The 20,263-nt window shown below is 49.9% G+C and overlaps 1 protein-coding gene across 3 annotated transcripts in view; it reads right to left on the bottom strand.

The window, feature by feature from the left end:
• The window catches only part of LOC123747267 (protein SSUH2 homolog), a 411,115-nt gene that overhangs the window by 65,379 nt on the left and 325,473 nt on the right, over positions 1 to 20,263 (bottom strand). The window lies entirely within an intron of this gene.

The following is a 20,263-nucleotide window of genomic DNA, read 5'->3' as shown; positions in this document are numbered from 1 at the left end:
AGCGTTATAGGATGTATAGCTCCCTCGTCCACACACCTACGTGAGACCCTTTTCTTGAATATGCAGCGTCAGTATGGAGTTGTTATCCGGAAAAAAAAATTATAAAAGTTCCAAAGACTGGCAGCAACGCTTCCGCCTGAGATGAGGGACCTGAACTACAAGGAAACAATGAGGGAACTGGACCTGATCAATTCCCTCAGTTTCTTCTATCCACTGGAGGATAGAAGGAATAAGGAAGACACATAATGACAGTTTGAGAGGTAGACACAGGACCACTGCTGGAGGCTAGGGGACAGGACGAAGGGCCACTGCTGGAGGCTAGGGGACAGAACGAAGGGCCACTGCTGGAGGCTAGGGGACAGAACGAAGGGCCACTGCTGGAGGCTAGGGGGACAGAACGAAGGGCCACTGCTGGAGGCTAGGGGACAGAACGAAGGGCCACTGCTGGAGGCTAGGGGACAGAACGAAGGGCCACTGCTGGAGGCTAGGGGACAGAACGAAGGGCCACTGCTGGAGGCTAGGGGACAGGACGAAGGGCCACTGCTGGAGGCTAGGGGACAGAACGAAGGGCCACTGCTGGAGGCTAGGGGACAGAACGAAGGGCCACTGCTGGAGGCTAGGGGACAGGACGAAGGGCCACTGCTGGAGGCTAGGGGACAGAACGAAGGGCCACTGCTGGAGGCTAGGGGACAGAACGAAGGGCCACTGCTGGAGGCTAGGGGACAGAACGAAGGGCCACTGCTGGAGGCTAGGGGACAGAACGAAGGGCCACTGCTGGAGGCTAGGGGACAGAACGAAGGGCCACTGCTGGAGGCTAGGGGACAGGACGAAGGGCCACTGCTGGAGGCTAGGGGACAGAACGAAGGGCCACTGCTGGAGGCTAGGGGACAGAACGAAGGGCCACTGCTGGAGGCTAGGGGACAGGACGAAGGGCCACTGCTGGAGGCTAGGGGACAGAACGAAGGGCCACTGCTGGAGGCTAGGGGACAGAACGAAGGGCCACTGCTGGAGGCTAGGGGACAGAACGAAGGGCCACTGCTGGAGGCTAGGGGACAGGACGAAGGGCCACTGCTGGAGGCTAGGGGACAGAACGAAGGGCCACTGCTGGAGGCTAGGGGACAGGACGAAGGGCCACTGCTGGAGGCTAGGGGACAGAACGAAGGGCCACTGCTGGAGGCTAGGGGACAGGACGAAGGGCCACTGCTGGAGGCTAGGGGACAGAACGAAGGGCCACTGCTGGAGGCTAGGGGACAGAACGAAGGGCCACTGCTGGAGGCTAGGGGACAGGACGAAGGGCCACTGATGCACATTTGGTACACAAATGAGTCACACAAGTGCCGGAAAGAACGTCATCAGTGTGTGTTGTTGGTTTGATATTCAACTTCTCGGGTCAACACGTCCATGTAGCAGGGTGCTATAGTGAGCCCGTGATGTGTTATCGGTGTTAAAGTTCTCATTAAGTACTCGCCTAATGAGTGTTTGCGGGGGTTGAGCCTCGGTTCTCTGTTCCCCCTTCTCAACCTTCAAACAACTTTTGCTGTAGTATATTTGTACTCTGTCATGTCTACATTTGTATTATAGCCATTTCACCACTTCGTGTTTTAATTCATTCCACTCGTTTACTATCGTGACGCTGAGGCAAGCAAGTCAAGCCTGGCCTCGGGCCGGGCTTGGGGAGTAGAAGAACTCCCAGAACCCCATCAACCAGGTATCAACCAGGTATCTAACGTCTCTGTAGCTCATTTGGGTACTCACTTTCTGCCCATGTCCCCCTGCGTGCATACCATCCATACCAATTAATGTACTCTTGTCTATCTACCTTGTCAATTCCCCCGAGAACTGTGAATGTGGTGATCATGTTTACCCAAACTCTCCTGTCTTCCAATGACGAGAGGTACAATTCCTTTAGAACTGCCTGGTAATGACTCGGTAATCAAGTTTCTAAAGCACTTCCTATATTGACCAACCTTTTACACACAGCAAATATCAGTTTGATGTGGGTCTCTGGCGCCAGGTTTGGTGTGGTATTAATTCCAAGAACTTTATCTCTTATTCCAGAGGGGTACTCTCTCTCCGTTTGGAGCCTAACCACTTGGGCTGGACGGTAGAGCGACGGTCTCGCTTCATGCAGGTCGGCGTTCAATCCCCGACTGTCCAAGTGGTTGGGCACCATTCCTTCCTCCCATCCCATCCCAGATCCTTATCCTGACCACTTCCAAGTGCTATATAGCCATAATGGCTTGGCGCTTTCCCTTGATAATTTCTTCTTCTTCTCTCCGTTTGGTTTGTGTGGCTTCCTGATGTCAGCTCAAAGCTTTATTATTTTACATTTGCTTGAGTTAATCTCTAGAAGCCACTTTTGGACCATTCTTTTCCTTTGTCCAGGTCATCCGGTAGTTTTTTCCGATCTTTCACCGATTTTTTCCGATCTCTTACTCATAACCTTCGTGCCATCAGCACAGACTGAGGGGAAGGAGTTTATCACTTCTCGGACATCCTTTACAAAGATCAGTAGTAAGGCACAGCACTGACCCATGTGAAACTTGCTCCTACTATCTCGCCACTCTCACCCTGACTTCTGTCACATAGGTACTCCCTTCTTGATGTTATCTTGAGATGAATTCGGGGCTTTAGTGTCCCCGCGGCCCGGTCCTCGACCAGGCCTCCACCCCCAGGAAGCAGCCCGTGACAGCTGACTAACACCCAGGTACCTATTTTACTGGTAGGTAACAGGGGCATAGGGTGAAAGAAACTCTGCCCATTGTTTCTCGCCGGCGCTTGGGATCGAACACGGGACCACAGGATCACAAGTCCAGCGTGCTGTCCGCTCGGCCGACCGGCACCCCAATTAACACAATTACAAAATTAAAAAGCAAATATAATTAAAACGTTGGAATGAGTTAATGTATTATTAATAGAACGTTCGGAAGGCGGGGAACCAAGAACCCTAACTCGTCCTTGAATAGTGAGAACACATATACGGAATGCACTAGACAGACCAAAGAGCCAGAGCACAACCCCCGCAAGCACAACTAGGCGAGTACAATGATGTGGTGGAGGCAGACTCCATACACAGCATTAAATGTAGATATGGTAGAGCGTAATTATATTAGGCTCAGGAATCTGTACACCAGTAAATTCACGGTTGAGAAGCGGGACCAAAGAACCGAAGCTCAACCCCCGCAAGCACAATTAGACGACTACACACACACACACACACACACACACACACACACACTCTTCGAAGTTTAATTTTAAACTCTGAATTAGTCCCCATTAGATCACAGGATCTAAATCACAGACCTCAGGTCATCGGTCACAGTGTAAAGATACATAACAAAAATTATAGTTGAGGTTCCTTATTAAAACTGTCACGTCATAATCCGAGGTTATGGCCGCAGGGTCAAGCTCACAGGTCTTGCTCACACGCCAACCTCTCCTCTCTTACAAAGAACGTCGCATTTCGCTCGTATGCGCTACATACGGCCAAAAATTGTTGTACTAGAAAATGGAAGCGGCTGGCGAAAGTGAAGTACTGTCCCCGTTTTCTGTTTTGGGTCCTCTGGTAGGTTAGGTGACGACACTGTACATTGACCGCTTTCTTGACGTTGGGAAATCTTAGGAGGACAGGCTGCACGACCACTACAGAGTACGGGTGTCACAGGTGACCACAGACCCACACACACACCCGGAAAGTGCGGTCTGATCATCGCAAGGAATGTATTTGTTCACGGCCAATGTACTTGTCAGCAATGACAAATGGTCGTTAAATGTTGTTATGTTAATCCGCTGGGCCAAGCCACCGCCTCCGTGCGTACAAGACTAGGGTGATAGAGTAAGGGATGGGAAGTGGGAAGATGAATAGGATGGGGGTGAGGATTGACTACCGGGGGGGGGGTAGAAATAGCCTACGCTACTCTATCCCTTTGAGATGTATTTATTGCTTATCTCAATAAACATACTTGAACTTGAGGATTGACTAACAGACGTTGTCATAGCTCGTATAAGACTTGGCTACAAGTATCTCTGGCAGTTCGGCATGTATAGGGATCTAGATGAAGTAAAGTGTGTGGACAAAGACAGGGACACACTCGAACACTATATCTTAGAATGTAGTAAAATTGAGCCATTTAGAGATAGATCTAAGCTCACGCTGTATGATATGGCAACCTATCTTATTACCAAGGATAAAATACCCGAAATCCTTGCACTGTATCCATATTTCGCTCCCAGTAGATAAACGACATACAAGATTAAGAAGCAGTGTATTGTGAAGACTAATAATAAAGTCTTTTTTTTTCAGTCTGGCTTTACAGGAGAAGAATTCATGTGAATAGGTGGGTTATCTGGTCTGGTGTGGAAAACATGACATGACCCCTAAGACGCTGTAATATCTCCACTGTTCAAACAATTATGCATTAGCGATAAGACCAACCATTAATGTATAATGACTTACTGTTAATATATAGCTCTTGAAATAGAACATTCTTTGTAACTAGCTGACATTGTAATTATAAGGAGTAATATAATTTATAATAATTATAAGTTATAATTATAAGTTGTAGTTATATATACAAATTATAAGTTGTAGTTATATATACAATTTATAAGTTGTTGTTATATATACAAATTATAATTATAAGGACAGATGAAATTGTTTATGTAATAATCTAAGATGAGGTCTGATAAAGACCTTTTGTGCCCTCTGTAATGCTTTTTGCGCTACCGCTCACAGGACGAGTATGGGTTGCACAATAAACTAGCCGCTCCCGGCGGCAACAATCTATCGAGCGATGGGATAGGGTGGGGTGAGGGACGAGCCGTGAGGTGGGACGAGGGGTAAGAGGAGCCCATCCCTCCCTCACGGAGGTGAAGGTAACGAATATAGGGGAAGGGTTATGAGGAAGAAAGGAGGATGGGGGTCACGAGGAGCCGGAGGTCGCGGGGAAGCCAGGCGTCGCGGGGAAGCCAGGCGTCGCGGGGGAAGCCAGGCGTCGCGGGAGAAGCCAGGCGTCGCGGGGGAAGCCAGGCGTCGCGGGGGAAGCCAGGCGTCGCGGGGGAAGCCAGGCGTCGCGGGGGAAGCCAGGCGTCGCGGGGGAAGCCAGGCGTCGCGGGGGAAGCCAGGCGTCGCGGGGGAAGCCAGGCGTCGCGGGGGAAGCCAGGCGTCGCGGGGGAAGCCAGGCGTCGCGGGGGAAGCCAGGCGTCGCGGTGGAAGCCAGGCGTCGCGGGGAAGCCAGGCGTCGCGGGGAAGCCAGGCGTCGTTGAAGAGGTCTTTCCTTAGTGTTCACCCCCCCGCCCCCTCCATCCACGACCGCTGGTGTAAGGTAAACACACAGTTTCAGAGGATGGCGAGGGAGGTTGGGCATCACCCAGCGCAGGGAGGCAGGGAGGCAGGCGGCCAGGCACACGTGCCCCTGCCAGCATTAATAAACAACACGTGGAGCTGCTCGTGGGGCCACCAGTTGTGGGCCCGGGCCGGCACCAGCGTGTTTACCCTCGTGGTAAATGTTTGTTATCGTCCGTGCTCTGGTGTGCTGCCGGCCGGCCTTTACCACATTTATTTTGGAGAGGAAGACGGCCTTTACCACATATATTTTGGAGAGGAAGAGGTAAGCTGAACCCAAGATGTGTAGTGCTTGGCTAGAGACCGTATGGCCGGAATACACAATATATATACACGTATCTTAATCTATAAAGCAGTCTGTCTGAACTAGGTCAGACGATTGGGGTCGAGCCTCACCCAATTTTTCAGTATGACACATGAGGAGTATGCGCGTGTCATAGGCAAGCAAGGGTATATCTTGAGGTTATCTTGAGATGATTTCGGGGCTTTTTAGTGTCCCCGCGGCCCGGTCCTCGACCAGGCCTCCACCCCCAGGAAGCAGCCCGGGACAGCTGACTAACACCCAGGTACCTATTTTACTGCTAGGTAACAGGGGCATAGGGTGAAAAACTCTGCCCACTGTTTCTCGCAGGTGCCCGGGATCGAACCCAGGATCACAAGTCCACCGTGCTGTCCGCTCGGCCGACCGGCTCCCTTGGTCAAATGTTTTTCCTCACCTGTGTTTTAACAACATTATCCTCCTTCAAACTGGTAACAAAAGGTCACTCTCCTTAAAATATATGATTTAGGCCGCTACACACGTGTTTAGTCCGGCCAGTGTTGTGATTTAGGCTGCTACACACGTGTTTAGTCCGGCCAGTGTTGTGATTTAGGCTGCTACACACGTGTTTAGTCCGGCCAGTGTTGTGATTTAGGCCGCTACACACGTGTTTAGTCCGGCCAGTGTTGTGATTTAGGCCGCTACACACGTGTTTAGTCCGGCCAGTGTTGTGATTTAGGCCGCTACACACGTGTTTAGTCCGGCCAGTGTTGTGATTTAGGCCGCTACACACGTGTTTAGTCCGGCCAGTGTTGTGATTTAGGCCGCTACACACGTGTTTAGTCCGGCCAGTGTTGTGATTTAGGCTGCTACACACGTGTTTAGTCCAGCCAGTGTTGTGATGTAGACCGCTACACATGTGTTAGTCCGGCCAGTGTTGTGATGTAGACCGCTACACATGTGTTAGTCCGGCCAGTGTTGTAAGGACTTGTATCTGTGAGGGGACTAACTCGCCTCGCCGGGGAGCCGGTCGGCCGAGCGGACAGCACACTGGTCTTGTGATCCTGTGGTCCCGGGTTCGATCCCGGGCGCTGGCTAGACACAATGGGCAGAGCTTCATTCACCCTATGCCCCTGTTACCTAGCAGTAAAATAGGTACCTGGGTGTTAGTCAGCTGTCACGGGCTACTTCCTGGGGGTGGAGGCCTGGTCGAAGACCGGGCCGCGGGGACACTAAAAAGACACTCATCTCAAGATAACCTAGTTGTGCTTGCGGGGGTTGAGCTCTAGCTCTTTGGTCCCGCTGTACACTACTTCTTATAAACACTTTACCAATTATAACTGTACTAGTGTTTATGAATAAAGTCTGAGTCAGCAAAGAGTCAAGATAACAAACCGATGAGTCAAAATTCATCAGTATAAATGAGTTACAATTATGACATATCAATCACAATCATTACACAAATATACAACCCGTTCTCGCAAATTTAATAAGTCAATATTGACTTATTAAATATGTGCATAGGTGACATACTTAACATAATAGTTTCCCTTGAAAAGCTTCATAGAAAACACCGACCTTACCTAACCTACTTAGTATGTTAAGATAAGCACCTTATTGCTTCGTAATTACAATTATTACCTAACCTATACCTATAATAGGTTAAGTAACAATTGTAATTACGAAGCTATAAGATGCTTATTTTAACATACTAAGTAGGTTAGGTAAGGTCGGTGTTTTCTATGAAGCTTTTCAAGGGAAACTATTATGTTTAGTATGTCACCTATGCACATATTTAATAAGTCAATATTGACATTAAATTTGCGAGAACGGGTTGAAATATAAACAGGCGCCAGAAAGACAAACTGTAATTATAATATGGGGAAGAGGCGTGTCGAGGGACCTTTATTTGGCGTGGGCGGTACTGTGGGTGGTACTGTGGGCGTGGGTGCTACTGTGGGCGAGGGCGGTACTGTGGGTGGTACTGTGGGCGTGGGTGGTACTGTGGGTGTTACTGTGGGCGCTACTGTGGGTGCTACTGTGGGCGTGGGTGGTACTGTGGGTGTTACTGTGGGCGCTACTGTGGGTGCTACTGTGGGCGGTACTGTGGGTGCTACTGTGGGCGGTACTGTAGGTGCTACTGTGGACGTGGGCGGCTGGGATTATGAGGACCATAATAATGAAGAAGGGAGAAGAGAAAGGCTTCGAGGAAGACACGATGAGGAAGATGGGAAGAAGGATGGATGAGGAGGATGGCAGGAAGTCAGAAAATGATGCAAGGATGAAGATGAGTATAAGGATGAGGAAGGCGATGAGGCTGATGAATACAAAACTCAGTAACACCAGCAGGACGATAACGAAGGTGACAACGAAGAGGAATAAGATAACGAGGAAGATCGACACGACATGTAAAGCAACACTAAAATGAGGCGAAAGAAGGTGGTAACGAATATATAAGAACGATAATAAGGAGGGATGACCTACGGGCTCGCCATAGCCCGTGCTACTTGGAACTTGTTCCGAGTAGCTGAATCTATAACAACGGAGGGTGAAGACAGGATGAAAACGCGTTCGTGGATGAGGGGAAAAATCCAGTGAACTAAACCTCTGCAATGTGACTGTTCTTTGTTGATCAATAAACTCCCGCTCCGGCCAGATTACCTGTGCGTGAGTGGGTGCGTGAGTGGGTGCGTGTGTGGGTGCGTGAGTGGGGTGCGTGAGTGTGCTCACCTAGACCAACTCACCTAAATGAGCTTGTGTGGTCGGGGCATCGGCACCTAGTTCCGTCTTCCTAACAATACTTGAAGGCAACGACTCACACCTGAGAACTCTCTCCTTAGATACGAGATTGGTGTGTGGAGGCACCTTGAAGCACCTCTTGGTCTGCCACAGTCTACTTGGCCACGTCTCTAGCACCGGCCAGGCCTCCTAGTCTTTCCTAGCAGCTCATGCCCCTCTGCTCAGGAACGGGTCTTTGATACATATCTTTCGACATTTTCTAGTTGTTTCAGCTGCCTTATCATGCGAGGGTTCCATGTAGAGGCTGCGTGCTCACGGTGCGTGCGCGTGTGTGTGTGTGTGTGCGTGTAAGATAGAAGGATACACAGTGTGAAAGGATTGAGTGCGAGGTGGCGTTTGAGGGGAGAAATAAGACATGGCGGAAAGGGGAATTAAAAATAGAGTCAGAGGTAGGAGAAGAAGGCAGCGTGAGGGACGGAGCGATAGGGGAGTGAGAGGAGATCGAGGGGAAAGGGAGGCAGGGTAGAAGAGGGGAGTGAGGAAGGGAGGAGAAAGTACCGACCAGCGCCTGAGGGTACTCAGACCAGTTCCGGCTGCAAGAGTCCTCCGCCGCCAGCGTCCTCAAGTCAGTACCTCGGTACACACGCCCCTGTGGCCAGCCTGTCTTGCCATGGTCCCCGTCTGGGTGTTACGAGTGAGTTACTGGGCCAGAACCATCTCTTAGTGTTACGGGCTCACCATAGCCCGTGCTACATGGACACTTCGTCCTGAATAGCTAAATCTTTAACAACAACAACAATCTCTTAGTGTCCAGTCTTCAGGCAGTTACTTCACAAGTCACTTCACTCCGACGAAACTCCGAGTAAAGCGTTCCCCAGCCACACAGGGTGTTGAGTAAAGCGTTCCCCAGCCACACAGGGTGTTGAGTAAAGCGTTCCCCAGCCACACAGGGTGTTGAGTAAAGCGTTCCCCAGCCACACAGGGTGTTGAGTAAAGCGTTCCCCAGCCACACAGGGTGTTGAGTAAAGCGTTCCCCAGCCACACAGGGTGTTGAGTAAAGTGTTCCCCAGCCACACAGGGTGTTGAGTAAAGCGTTCCCCAGCCACACAGGGTGTTGAGTAAAGCGTTCCCCAGCCACACAGGGTGTTGAGTAAAGCGTTCCCCAGCCACACAGGGTGTTGAGTAAAGCGTTCCCCAGCCACACAGGGTGTTGAGTAAAGCGTTCCCCAGCCACACAGGGTGTTGAGTAAAGCGTTCCCCAGCCACACAGGGTGTTGAGTAAAGCGTTCCCCAGCCACACAGGGTGTTGAGTAAAGCGTTCCCCAGCCACACAGGGTGTTGAGTAAAGCGTTCCCCAGCCACACAGGGTGTTGAGTAAAGCGTTCCCGAGCTACACTGGGTGTCGAGTCAAGCGTTCCCGAGCTACACTGGGTGTCGAGTCAAGCGTTCCCGAGCCACACAGGGTGTCGAGTCAAGCGTTCCCGAGCCACACAGGGTGTCGAGTCAAGCGTTCCCGAGCCACACAGGGTGTTGAGTAAAGCGTTCCCCAGCCACACAGGGTGTCGAGTCAAGCGTTCCCGAGCCACACAGGGTGTCGAGTCAAGCGTTCCCGAGCTACACTGGGTGTCGAGTCAAGCGTTCCCGAGCCACACAGGGTGTCGAGTCAAGCGTTCCCGAGCCACACAGGGTGTCGAGTCAAGCGTTCCCGAGCTACACTGGGTGTCGAGTCAAGCGTTCCCGAGCTACACTGGGTGTCGAGTCAAGTGTTCCCGAGCCACACAGGGTGTTGAGTAAAGCGTTCCCCAGCCACACAGGGTGTCGAGTCAAGCGTTCCCGAGCCACACAGGGTGTTGAGTAAAGCGTTCCCCAGCCACACAGGGTGTCGAGTCAAGCGTTCCCGAGCCACACAGGGTGTTGAGTAAAGCGTTCCCCAGCCACACAGGGTGTTGAGTAAAGTGTTCCCCAGCCACACAGGGTGTTGAGTAAAGTGTTCCCCAGCCACACAGGGTGTTGAGTAAAGTGTTCCCCAGCCACACAGGGTGTTGAGTAAAGTGTTCCCCAGCCACACAGGGTGTTGAGTAAAGCGTTCCCCAGCCACACAGGGTGTTGAGTAAAGCGTTCCCCAGCCACACAGGGTGTTGAGTAAAGCGTTCCCCAGCCACACAGGGTGTTGAGTAAAGCGTTCCCCAGCCACACAGGGTGTTGAGTAAAGTGTTCCCGAGCCACAGAGGGTGTTGTCATTCCACATAGCGCCACTAGTGTGTGAGGACACCTCCTTTAAGTGTTATAATATATATACCAGGCAGAGGGACCCGAGACCCAACTTCTTCAAACATTTACACAATCATTTACGAAACCTGTTCATCTTTTAATCACCACGGAGGCTTCGTTATCATTTCCCAAACAGTTTACGAGCCTGGATAACAAGCTAGGTTATTATTATAAACAAAATCATAGTGCTTCGCTCATGCACTGATTAATGTGTGTGTTAATCACGAAAATAAACACGTGATTAAAAATGTGACAGTGTCAGACCACGGAGGAAAATTGAAACAGGAATTTCCTTAAGTACTTTCGTATATTAATACATCAGAAGAAGTTCTTCTGAAGATGTATTAATATACGGAAGTACTTAAGGAAATTCCTGTTTCAATTTTCCTCCGTGGTCTGACACTGTCACTGATTAATATATAATCAAAACCATAAATGCTTGATGCATTCTGTCTCAGCGATACGCATATGTGTCGCCTACGATCAAAATTGATCTAGTCGATTATGTTTTTTTTCTTATTCTGGGGCCAGATTCACGAAGCAGTTACACAAGTACTTACGAACCTGTACATCTTTTCTTAATCTTTAGCGGCTTTGTTTACAATTATTAAACAGTTAATGAGCTCCGAAGCACCAGGAGGCTGTTTATAACAATAACAACAGTTGATTGGCAAGTTTTCATGCTTGTAAACTGTTTAATAAATGTAACCAAAGCCGTCAAAGATTGAGGAAAGATGTACACGTTCGTAAGTACTTGCGTTACTGCTTCGTGAATCTGGCCCCTGGAAGCTATGAAGCTTCCCACAGCAGGTGGATGTACCGCTGCAGTATTTCATGAGAACAGAAGATCATATAACAGAGGAACATACCTATCAGTAGACAAAGAGAGCTCTCACCTACTACAGGTGCAAACTTCGGCCAGGCCAGATCAGGTCAAGCGTATAGGAGGATAAGGACGTTGTCAGATATACAACGATAGATATATCGTTGTATATAGCTTGTATATCATACAGATATACAAGTTGTCTTGCTAATCCGCTTGTGACTACTAATCAGAATCAGAAGACAGCACATTACCTCACACGGCCAGCAACAGTTATATAAAACATGGAATCACAGAGTAGCCGGGGGGGAGGGGGGGAGGGAGGGGGGTGGAGGGGGGTGGAGGGGGGGGGGGGAGGGGGGGGGAGGGGGGGGAGGGGGGGGAGGGGGGGGAGGGGGGGGTTGCACAGACCTATGAGGACAGAGCATCAACACCATTGTACAGTGAAGGTCACTATGGTTGTAAGTACTGCCCTCGTCCCTATCACGTACATCATCAATTCTGTTGATCCCCTCAATTAGGGGACCATAGTCAGGATACCTCGTTGAGGTAATTAAATAAACTACTGTTTAAGCTCAACCCATTTTGGTGTGCCAACATCCTAGTGGGCTAACCGGCTCTTGAACTCTGGTTCTAGTGTCCCTAATTATCATTTATTCCTTCCCGGGTGAGTCCAGATCAATGGACTCTAGTGTCCGGAGCTTAGGATTCGATTCCCCCCAGCTAAAGTGAATCATAAGTGGTATTGAGAGTTATTTGAGGTGCGAAGCCCACAAGTCTTTGCATCTAGCCATGGCCACATCTAGCCATGGCCACATCTAGCCATGGCCACATCTAGCCATGGCCACAGCTAGCCATGGCCACATCTAGCCATGGCCACATCTAGCCAGGGCCACAGCTAGCCATGGCCACATCTAGCCATGGCCACAGCTAGCCAGGGCCACATCTAGCCAGGGCCACAGCTTGCCAGGGCCACAGCTAGCCAGGGCCACATCTAGCCATGGCCACAGCTAGCCAGGGCCACATCTAGCCAGGGCCACAGCTTGCCAGGGCCACAGCTAGCCATGGCCACAGCTAGCCAGGGCCACAGCTAGCCAGGGCCACAGCTAGCCATGGCCACATCTAGCCAGGGCCACATCTAGCCATGGCCACATCTAGCCATGGCCACATCTAGCCATGGCCACAGCTAGCCATGGCCACAGCTAGCCATGGCCACAGCAAGCCATGGCCACATCTAGCCATGGCCACAGCTAGCCATGGCCACAGCTAGCCATGGCCACAGCTAGCCATGGCCACATCTAGCCATGGCCACATCTAGCCATGGCCACATCTAGCCATGGCCACATCTAGCCAGGGCCACATCTAGCCAGGGCCACATCTAGCCAGGGCCACAGCTTGCCAGGGCCACATCTAGCCAGGGCCACATCTAGCCATGGCCACATCTAGCCATGGCCACATCTAGCCAGGGCCACATCTAGCCATGGCCACAGCTAGCCATGGCCACATCTAGCCATGGCCACATCTAGCCATGGCCACATCTAGCCATGGCCACATCTAGCCATGGCCACATCTAGCCATGGCCACATCTAGCCATGGCCACATCTAGCCAGGGCCACATCTAGCCATGGCCACAGCTAGCCATGGCCACGCACCTGCCAGCCATCTAGCCAGGACGAGTATTAAGATCTAATTTCCCCATGCCGGGTCGCTTCCCAGTTCCTGATCCGGAAATTGTTGTATAAGAACTACAGTCTCAACTCAGGGTGGTGGCAGCGTTGATGTCTGTACAAGTCTATTGATGGGGGGTTGTGTAGAGGCAGTGGCAGGTGTCTCTCACTCCCCCTCTCCTTCCCCACGTGTTCCTCTCCCCCCCTCTCTCTCTCTCTCCCCTCTACAGACTCAACTCAGGGTGGTGGCAGCGTTGATGTCTTTACAAGTCTTTTGGTGGGGGGTTGTGTAGAGGCAGTGGCAGGTGTCTCTCACTCCCCCTCTCCTTCCCCACGTGTTCCTCTCCCCCCCTCTCTCTCTCTCTCCCCTCTACAGACTCAACTCAGGGTGGTGGCAGCGTTGATGTCTTTACAAGTCTTTTGATGGGGGGTTGTGTAGAGGCAGTGGCAGGTGTCTCTCACTCCCCCTCTCCTTCCCCACGTGTTCCTCTCCCCCCCCTCTCTCTCTCCCCTCTCTCCTAGAAGCTCCCTACATACAACATCTGATCACTATGCTGCGCTGCGTTTTATAGCATTTGTTACAGCAGCGCCGCCATCGGCAGCCGCCGGAAGTAGCGCTGGTGTCCCTGTATACACATACATACATACATATGTATGTACGAGCTACGAGGAGAGACTACGGGAAATGAACCTCACTTCGTTGGAAGACAGAAGAGTTAGGGGGGACATGATCACCACATTCAAGATTCTCAAGGGAATCGACAGGGTAGATAAAGACAGGCTATTTAACACAAGGGGCACACGCACTAGGGGACACAGGTGGAAACTGAGTGCCCAAATGAGCCACAGAGATATTAGAAAGAACTTTTTTAGTGTCAGAGTGGTTGACAAATGGAATGCATTAGGAAGCAATGTCGTGGAGGCTGACTCCATACACAGTTTCAAGTGTAGATATGATAGAGCCCGATAGGCTCAGGAACCTGTACACCTGTTGATTGACGGTTGAGAGGCGGGACCAAAGAGCCAGAGCTCAACCCCCGCAAACACAACTAGGTGAGTACAACTAGGTGAGTACATACATACATACATACACACGCGCGCGCACACACGCACACAATGCAAATGCCTCTGTAATGTAAAGTAAAGGACGGCCTGGGGCGGGGTCCCTGACCACCTTGAGCAAGGTGGGTGAGGGCGGAGGAGGTGAAGTTAAGGAGAGAGTGAGAGCCACAGTAAGGGGGAGGGCTGTGGTGGGCTGATACCGGAGTGCTTGTTTGCTTAGTGGGTTCCTGAGCTCTTGGACTCTCTGGTAGTTGGTTAGGTTCAGGGGGAGGCTCTGGCTCTCTCTCTCTGGCTCTCTGGCTCTCTGGCTCTCTCTCTGGCTCTCTCTGGCTCTCTCTGGCTCTCTCTCTCTCTCTCTCTGGTTAATTTTTGCACTGCATTTAGTTTCAACATGTTGGTTTTGTTTTGATTGGTAGTAGAGGGGATGGCAGGCGTGAGGGAGGGATGGCAGGCGTGAGGGGGGGATGGCAGGCGTGAGGGAGGGATGGCAGGCGTGAGGGAGGGATGGCAGGCGTGAGGGGGGGATGGCAGGCGTGAGGGAGGGATGGCAGGTGTGAGGGGGGGATGGCAGGCGTGAGGGAGGGATGGCAGGCGTGAGGGGGGGATGGCAGGCGTGAGGGAGGGATGGCAGGCGTGAGGGAGGGATGGCAGGCGTGAGGGGGGGATGGCAGGCGTGAGGGAGGGATGGCAGGCGTGAGGGAGGGATGGCAGGCGTGAGGGAGGGATGGCAGGCGTGAGGGGGGGATGGCAGGCGTGAGGGAGGGATGGCAGGCGTGAGGGAGGGATGGCAGGCGTGAGGGAGGGATGGCAGGCGTGCTGTACACGTGTAGTTATGTTAGTGTGGTGTGATAATGGCAGTCTGGCGTTGTTCTGTTGTTTATACATGAATGCGAATTTTGATTCCTGTTGTGTTGAACCCGAGTTCAACAGTGTTCTTACCTGTTGTACTGTGTTCAAGGTGTTCTTTATGGAGTGTTCTGCTTGTTCACCATCCCCCCTTCACCGTTCACCATCCCCCCCTTCACCACACAATAATGAGAGAAGTAAATAATCCGGTCGATGATCGAGTTAGTGATTATTAGCCTTGACAGTTAAATTGCGAGTATTGTGATGAACGATGTTGTTAGCAACGTTTAAAGCAGCGGAGGGTAGTGACCAGCGGAGGGTAGTGACTAGCGGAGGGGAGTGACCAGCGGAGGGTAGTGACCAGCGGAGGGTAGTGACCAGCGGAGGGTAGTGACCAGCGGAGGGGAGTGACCAGCGGAGGGGAGTGACCAGCGGAGGGGAGTGACCAGCGGAGGGTAGTGACCAGCGGAGGGGAGTGACCCCGTGACCTTGAAGCGTATTGGTAAATGACGGAAAAACAAGAAGAAAGGGTGAGGGAGGTAGAGATGTGGGAGGGAGGAAGAGAGGTGGGAGGGAGGAGTGAGGAAGAGTGGTCAGAAGAGAAGGAATTTGAATGACAGAGAAAACGAGATCAAGGAAAGTAGAAGAATAGAAAGTAAAAGTGCTAGCATAGTAGAAAATAACGTAGAATAGTAGAAAGATAGAAAGTAGAAGAGCAGAAAGTAGAAGGTTGCTGCCACCATCCATTCAAAGTTACTTGTATACGAGACAAGGAATGGAACTTGTCTGCACAAAAATATTATCTATTGTTATCACGTATCAACTGTGAGCATGTCCTCGTAAGACCAAGAACCTTTATGTCAAAATCTTAACCCAATAAACTTGAGAGTGCTCTCCACTCTACCTTCCAAAATCCAAGATAAATTGTCTATACAGTATACCTAGGTCATAAAAGTATTTGTGTGTACGTCTGATACCATACTACTTGTGAAGGAGGAACTTTATGTGTGTTTATCTCTCAATGTTTGGTAATATGTTTATTTGTGATGTGTGTCTATGTATGTATTAACACGTTGTATTGAACGGGGTGAGAATAGCTTGAGCTACCTCACCCCTTTGTGTGTATTTTACCTCAATAAACTTGTTTCAATTTCAATTTCAATTCAAATCCAAGATCTAGAGATCAAAATTAAAGATAATTTACAAAAATAAGTTAATCACATATATATTTACTATCATAGGTATCATAATTCACCCATTTCACTTGATGTTTAATATGTCAACATTAATACACATATCCGAGTCACCAGACAAGAAACTGAGAGCACCTACGGCTGACGGCCCGTAAGAATCACTCAACACCTAAGTTGATATCACAATATACGTCAATATGGGGGTTAGCCTGGTGGACCAAACTCTCACAAGTCAAGCCTGGCCTCGGGGCGGGCTTGGGGAGTAGAAGAACTCCTAGAACCCCAACAACCAGGTATCAACCAGGTATCAACCTTACAAGTTCACTCACCAAAGTCTCTGAGACTAAGTTTGATAGAGAAGGGGGAGGGTTCTGTCTGACAGTCCCCCCCCCCCCCCCCCACCCGGCCTGGGGACAGGTCTAATCTGTCTGCGGAAATCTCTCAACAATTGATCTATCTATCGTTGTCGTGCTCAATGTTACAAATGTACAGTTCCACGGGTATTTATGGGGGAACCGAGAGCTAAGCTCCGTCTACCAAGGAGATAGCCTCTGGCTATCTACCTACCGCTTAAGACAGCGGCTTGTTTGATGGAAAGACACATCTAACTGGTTGCAATTATCAGCTTAGCAGGAAGCAAGGTCACCACCTGACCCCTACTCAACCCCTGACGATCAAATCTCTGTAGGTGTGACTTTTTAATTGTCAAGAGTCGACTGTCTGGCGACACTAATATCCTATGTGACTGAAATCTCTCTGTATGCGAAATATTAAACACATTTATGGGGTTACATACTGCTTCACTACTCCCACACCTGCTGTCTGCCGCCTGCCTCACTTCTCCCACACCTGCTGTCTCCCTCACTACTCCCACACCTGCTGTCTGCCGCCTGCCTCACTACTCCCACACCTGCTGTCTCCCTCACTACTCCCACACCTGCTGTCTGCCGCCTGCCTCACTACTCCCACACCTGCTGTCTCCCTCACTACTCCCACACCTGCTGTCTGCCGCCTGCCTCACTACTCCCACACCTGCTGTCTGCCTCCTGCCTCACTACTCCCACACCTGCTGTCTCCCTCACTACTCCCACACCTGCTGTCTCCCTCACTACTCCCACACCTGCTGTCTCCCTCACTACTCCCACACCTGCTGTCTCCCTCACTACTCCCACACCTGCTGTCTGCCGCCTGCCTCACTACTCCCACACCTGCTGTCTCCCTCACTACTCCCACACCTGCTGTCTCCCTCACTACTCCCACACCTGCTGTCTCCCTCACTACTCCCACACCTGCTGTCTGCCGCCTGCCTCACTACTCCCACACCTGCTGTCTGCCGCCTCCCTCACTACTCCTACACCTGGTGTACCCCCCCCACACCTGAGTTATAGCCAATAATCAATGCGAGGTTTGTTAAACAATCGTTAAGTGCATCATTTCCAGAAATGATGTCTGGGAGTGTCCTGCTAGCTGCACCTTTTTTTCCCACCTCCATCTACCCCTTTTCTTGCTCTTATCTACCCCCTCCCCCTTTCTGTCCATCATCTATCCCTTTTATGTTCCTCTACCCCCTTGCTTTCCATAATCTACCCATTATATTTCCCCTCAATTACACATTTTGTCTCGTCTATTATATTTTTTTATCTTCATCTACTTTCTGTATTTTCCATAATCTACTCATTATCTTCACATAATCAATTCCCTTTTTTAATAATCTACCCATTTCAACAGTCCATCCATTTCTTTCCATCTACCTTATTTTGTTCCCCTCATCTGCACTCTGTTTTTCTATATCTACCCCCATGCTCTACCATATCTACCTCTCGTTTTCATACATCTACGCACGGCTTCCATTTCAACGTTTGCCTCTATTCTACCCGCCCCATCTAACCTTTTTTTCCCCCTTACATTTACCCCATTTCTTACCCAAAGTCCGGCACTTTTTTCCCCCCTCACTTCAAACCCCCTTCACACCTCCCCTTAGGCCTCTTTTCTTCCTCAATATCTGCCTTTTTTTCCCTCCCTACATCTGTTCATTTCTTCCCTTCAAATAATTATATTTTTCTCCTAATTTTTCCCCACATCTGCCTCAGTTTTCCCTCGCTTCACATCTGCCCATTTTCTTCCTGCACGTGGGTCCCTCATCCCCAATTTATCCTATTTCAGCACTACTGAAGTTAAGCGGCCTCTCCTGCCAGTTGCTTTGAGAGGGAAGGAGCAGCGGTCACTTGCACCTCGGGTCGCTCTTGTACACACCTGTCTCCCGGTACACACCTGTCTCCCTGTACACACCTGCTCGCACAGGTGCCATTCTGTGTGTCTCTCTCATTTCTCCTGGGCGGCCTCTCTTCACCACGCCCACAACCGTTCCACCTTACCTGTGGGCACCACACACCATTACAGTGGCTACACAAGGTTTTGTTTTAACTGTGTTATAATATGTTCTCAATCGACTTGAATTAGTCGCTAGGCATCATGGGCTGGACAAAATTCCCTCGACCTGTGACCTGATAAGAGATGAGTATGTGCCAAGACTGCCGCAGCGGGCGAGAGCGGTCGGCAGGACGGACATGAGGGGTGGCGGTACCCGGCACCGTACCACAGAGATATTGTGGTACGGTGCGTGTCAGTACCACAGATACTGTACCACGCAATGAAGGAAGGAAGAGCCACCAGTTGTGACGTAGCGACGCGCAAGGCCGCAGGCAGCGACGCTCACTTGAGGTCATTCAAGACGATGCAATACAAGTCATAACAGGAGCTCCCGGGTAGAATATATTGTTTCAACACGGGCCTCACCGGTCTCCAGTAATAAGGGATGGACTCTATGTACATTAAATACCATTAATACCTATGAGATTGGAAAACAAAGGCTGAAAAAGGTGTCGATACAAGATACGCAGATATGGTTATATAAGCATTATTCGTAGCAGACCTTAAGGTAATGGTTAATCAAGAAGGAGAGATTCAGAGGAACCATCGTCTGCCACACTCCCTTACACAGATTATTATAGAAACAACCTCGCTACCTGACACATCCAGCAACAGTTCAGTAGACCAGGCAAGACGAGCAGGAGGGGATGCGGTTAGTACAGCCCGTAGTGGACTTTACCCGGCACAGGAGCGGGGCTGTAACCTTGTTGAAATTAGCATAGCCATAAATACTGAACCCACCACCTAACCAGTGTAACGGAGTTAAACAATCCACCTAACCTATCGAGTCGAAAACGTACAGTTTTGTCCGCCATTAGTTTCCATAATAGATTGCATTTGTAGCATTGGTTACCATAAAGGAGTAAGCACACCCTCTTATATGATAGGGCGGGGCGGCAGCCAGTGGTAGGAGGCCAGGAACCTGTGCTGGCCTCTCTCTCTCTCTCTCTCTCTCTGATACACACACACACACACACACACACACACACACAGGCAGCTGACAAGGAATCGTAAAGAAGCAGGAGTGGAATGACCCTATGATATCACAAGGTGAGAAAAAACCCTAGATAGCCTTAAAGGGCACTATATAGCGACGCTGTGTTTTAAATAAAACTATATAACGACCCTGTGTTTTAAATAAAACTATACAACGACGCTGTGTTTTAAATAAAACTATATAACGACCCTGTGTTTTAAATGAAACTATACAACGACCCTGTGTTTTAAATAAAACTATACAACGACGCTGTGTTTTAAATAAAACTATACAACGACCCTGTGTTTTAAATGAAACTATACAACGACCCTGTGTTTTAAATAAAACTATACAACGACGCTGTGTTTTAAATAAAACTATACAACGACCCTGTGTTTTAAATAAAACTATACAACGACCCTGTGTTTTAAATAAAACTATACAACGACGCTGTGTTTTAAATAAAACTATACAACGACCCTGTGTTTTAAATAAAACTATACAACGACCCTGTGTTTTAAATAAAACTATATAACGACATATCAATCAGAACACTAGTAATTTTTGTCGGATATTTTTGGAGATTTTAATAATTTTTTGTAATGGAGGGAGGATATTTTTGGAGGTGGTCTTTCGGAGGGAATTTTTTTTGG

Source organism: Procambarus clarkii, chromosome 94 (genome assembly GCF_040958095.1).
Source record: "Procambarus clarkii isolate CNS0578487 chromosome 94, FALCON_Pclarkii_2.0, whole genome shotgun sequence".
NCBI classification, from domain to species: Eukaryota; Metazoa; Arthropoda; class Malacostraca; order Decapoda; family Cambaridae; genus Procambarus; species Procambarus clarkii.
This window is presented reverse-complemented; position numbering and strand designations above follow the sequence as displayed.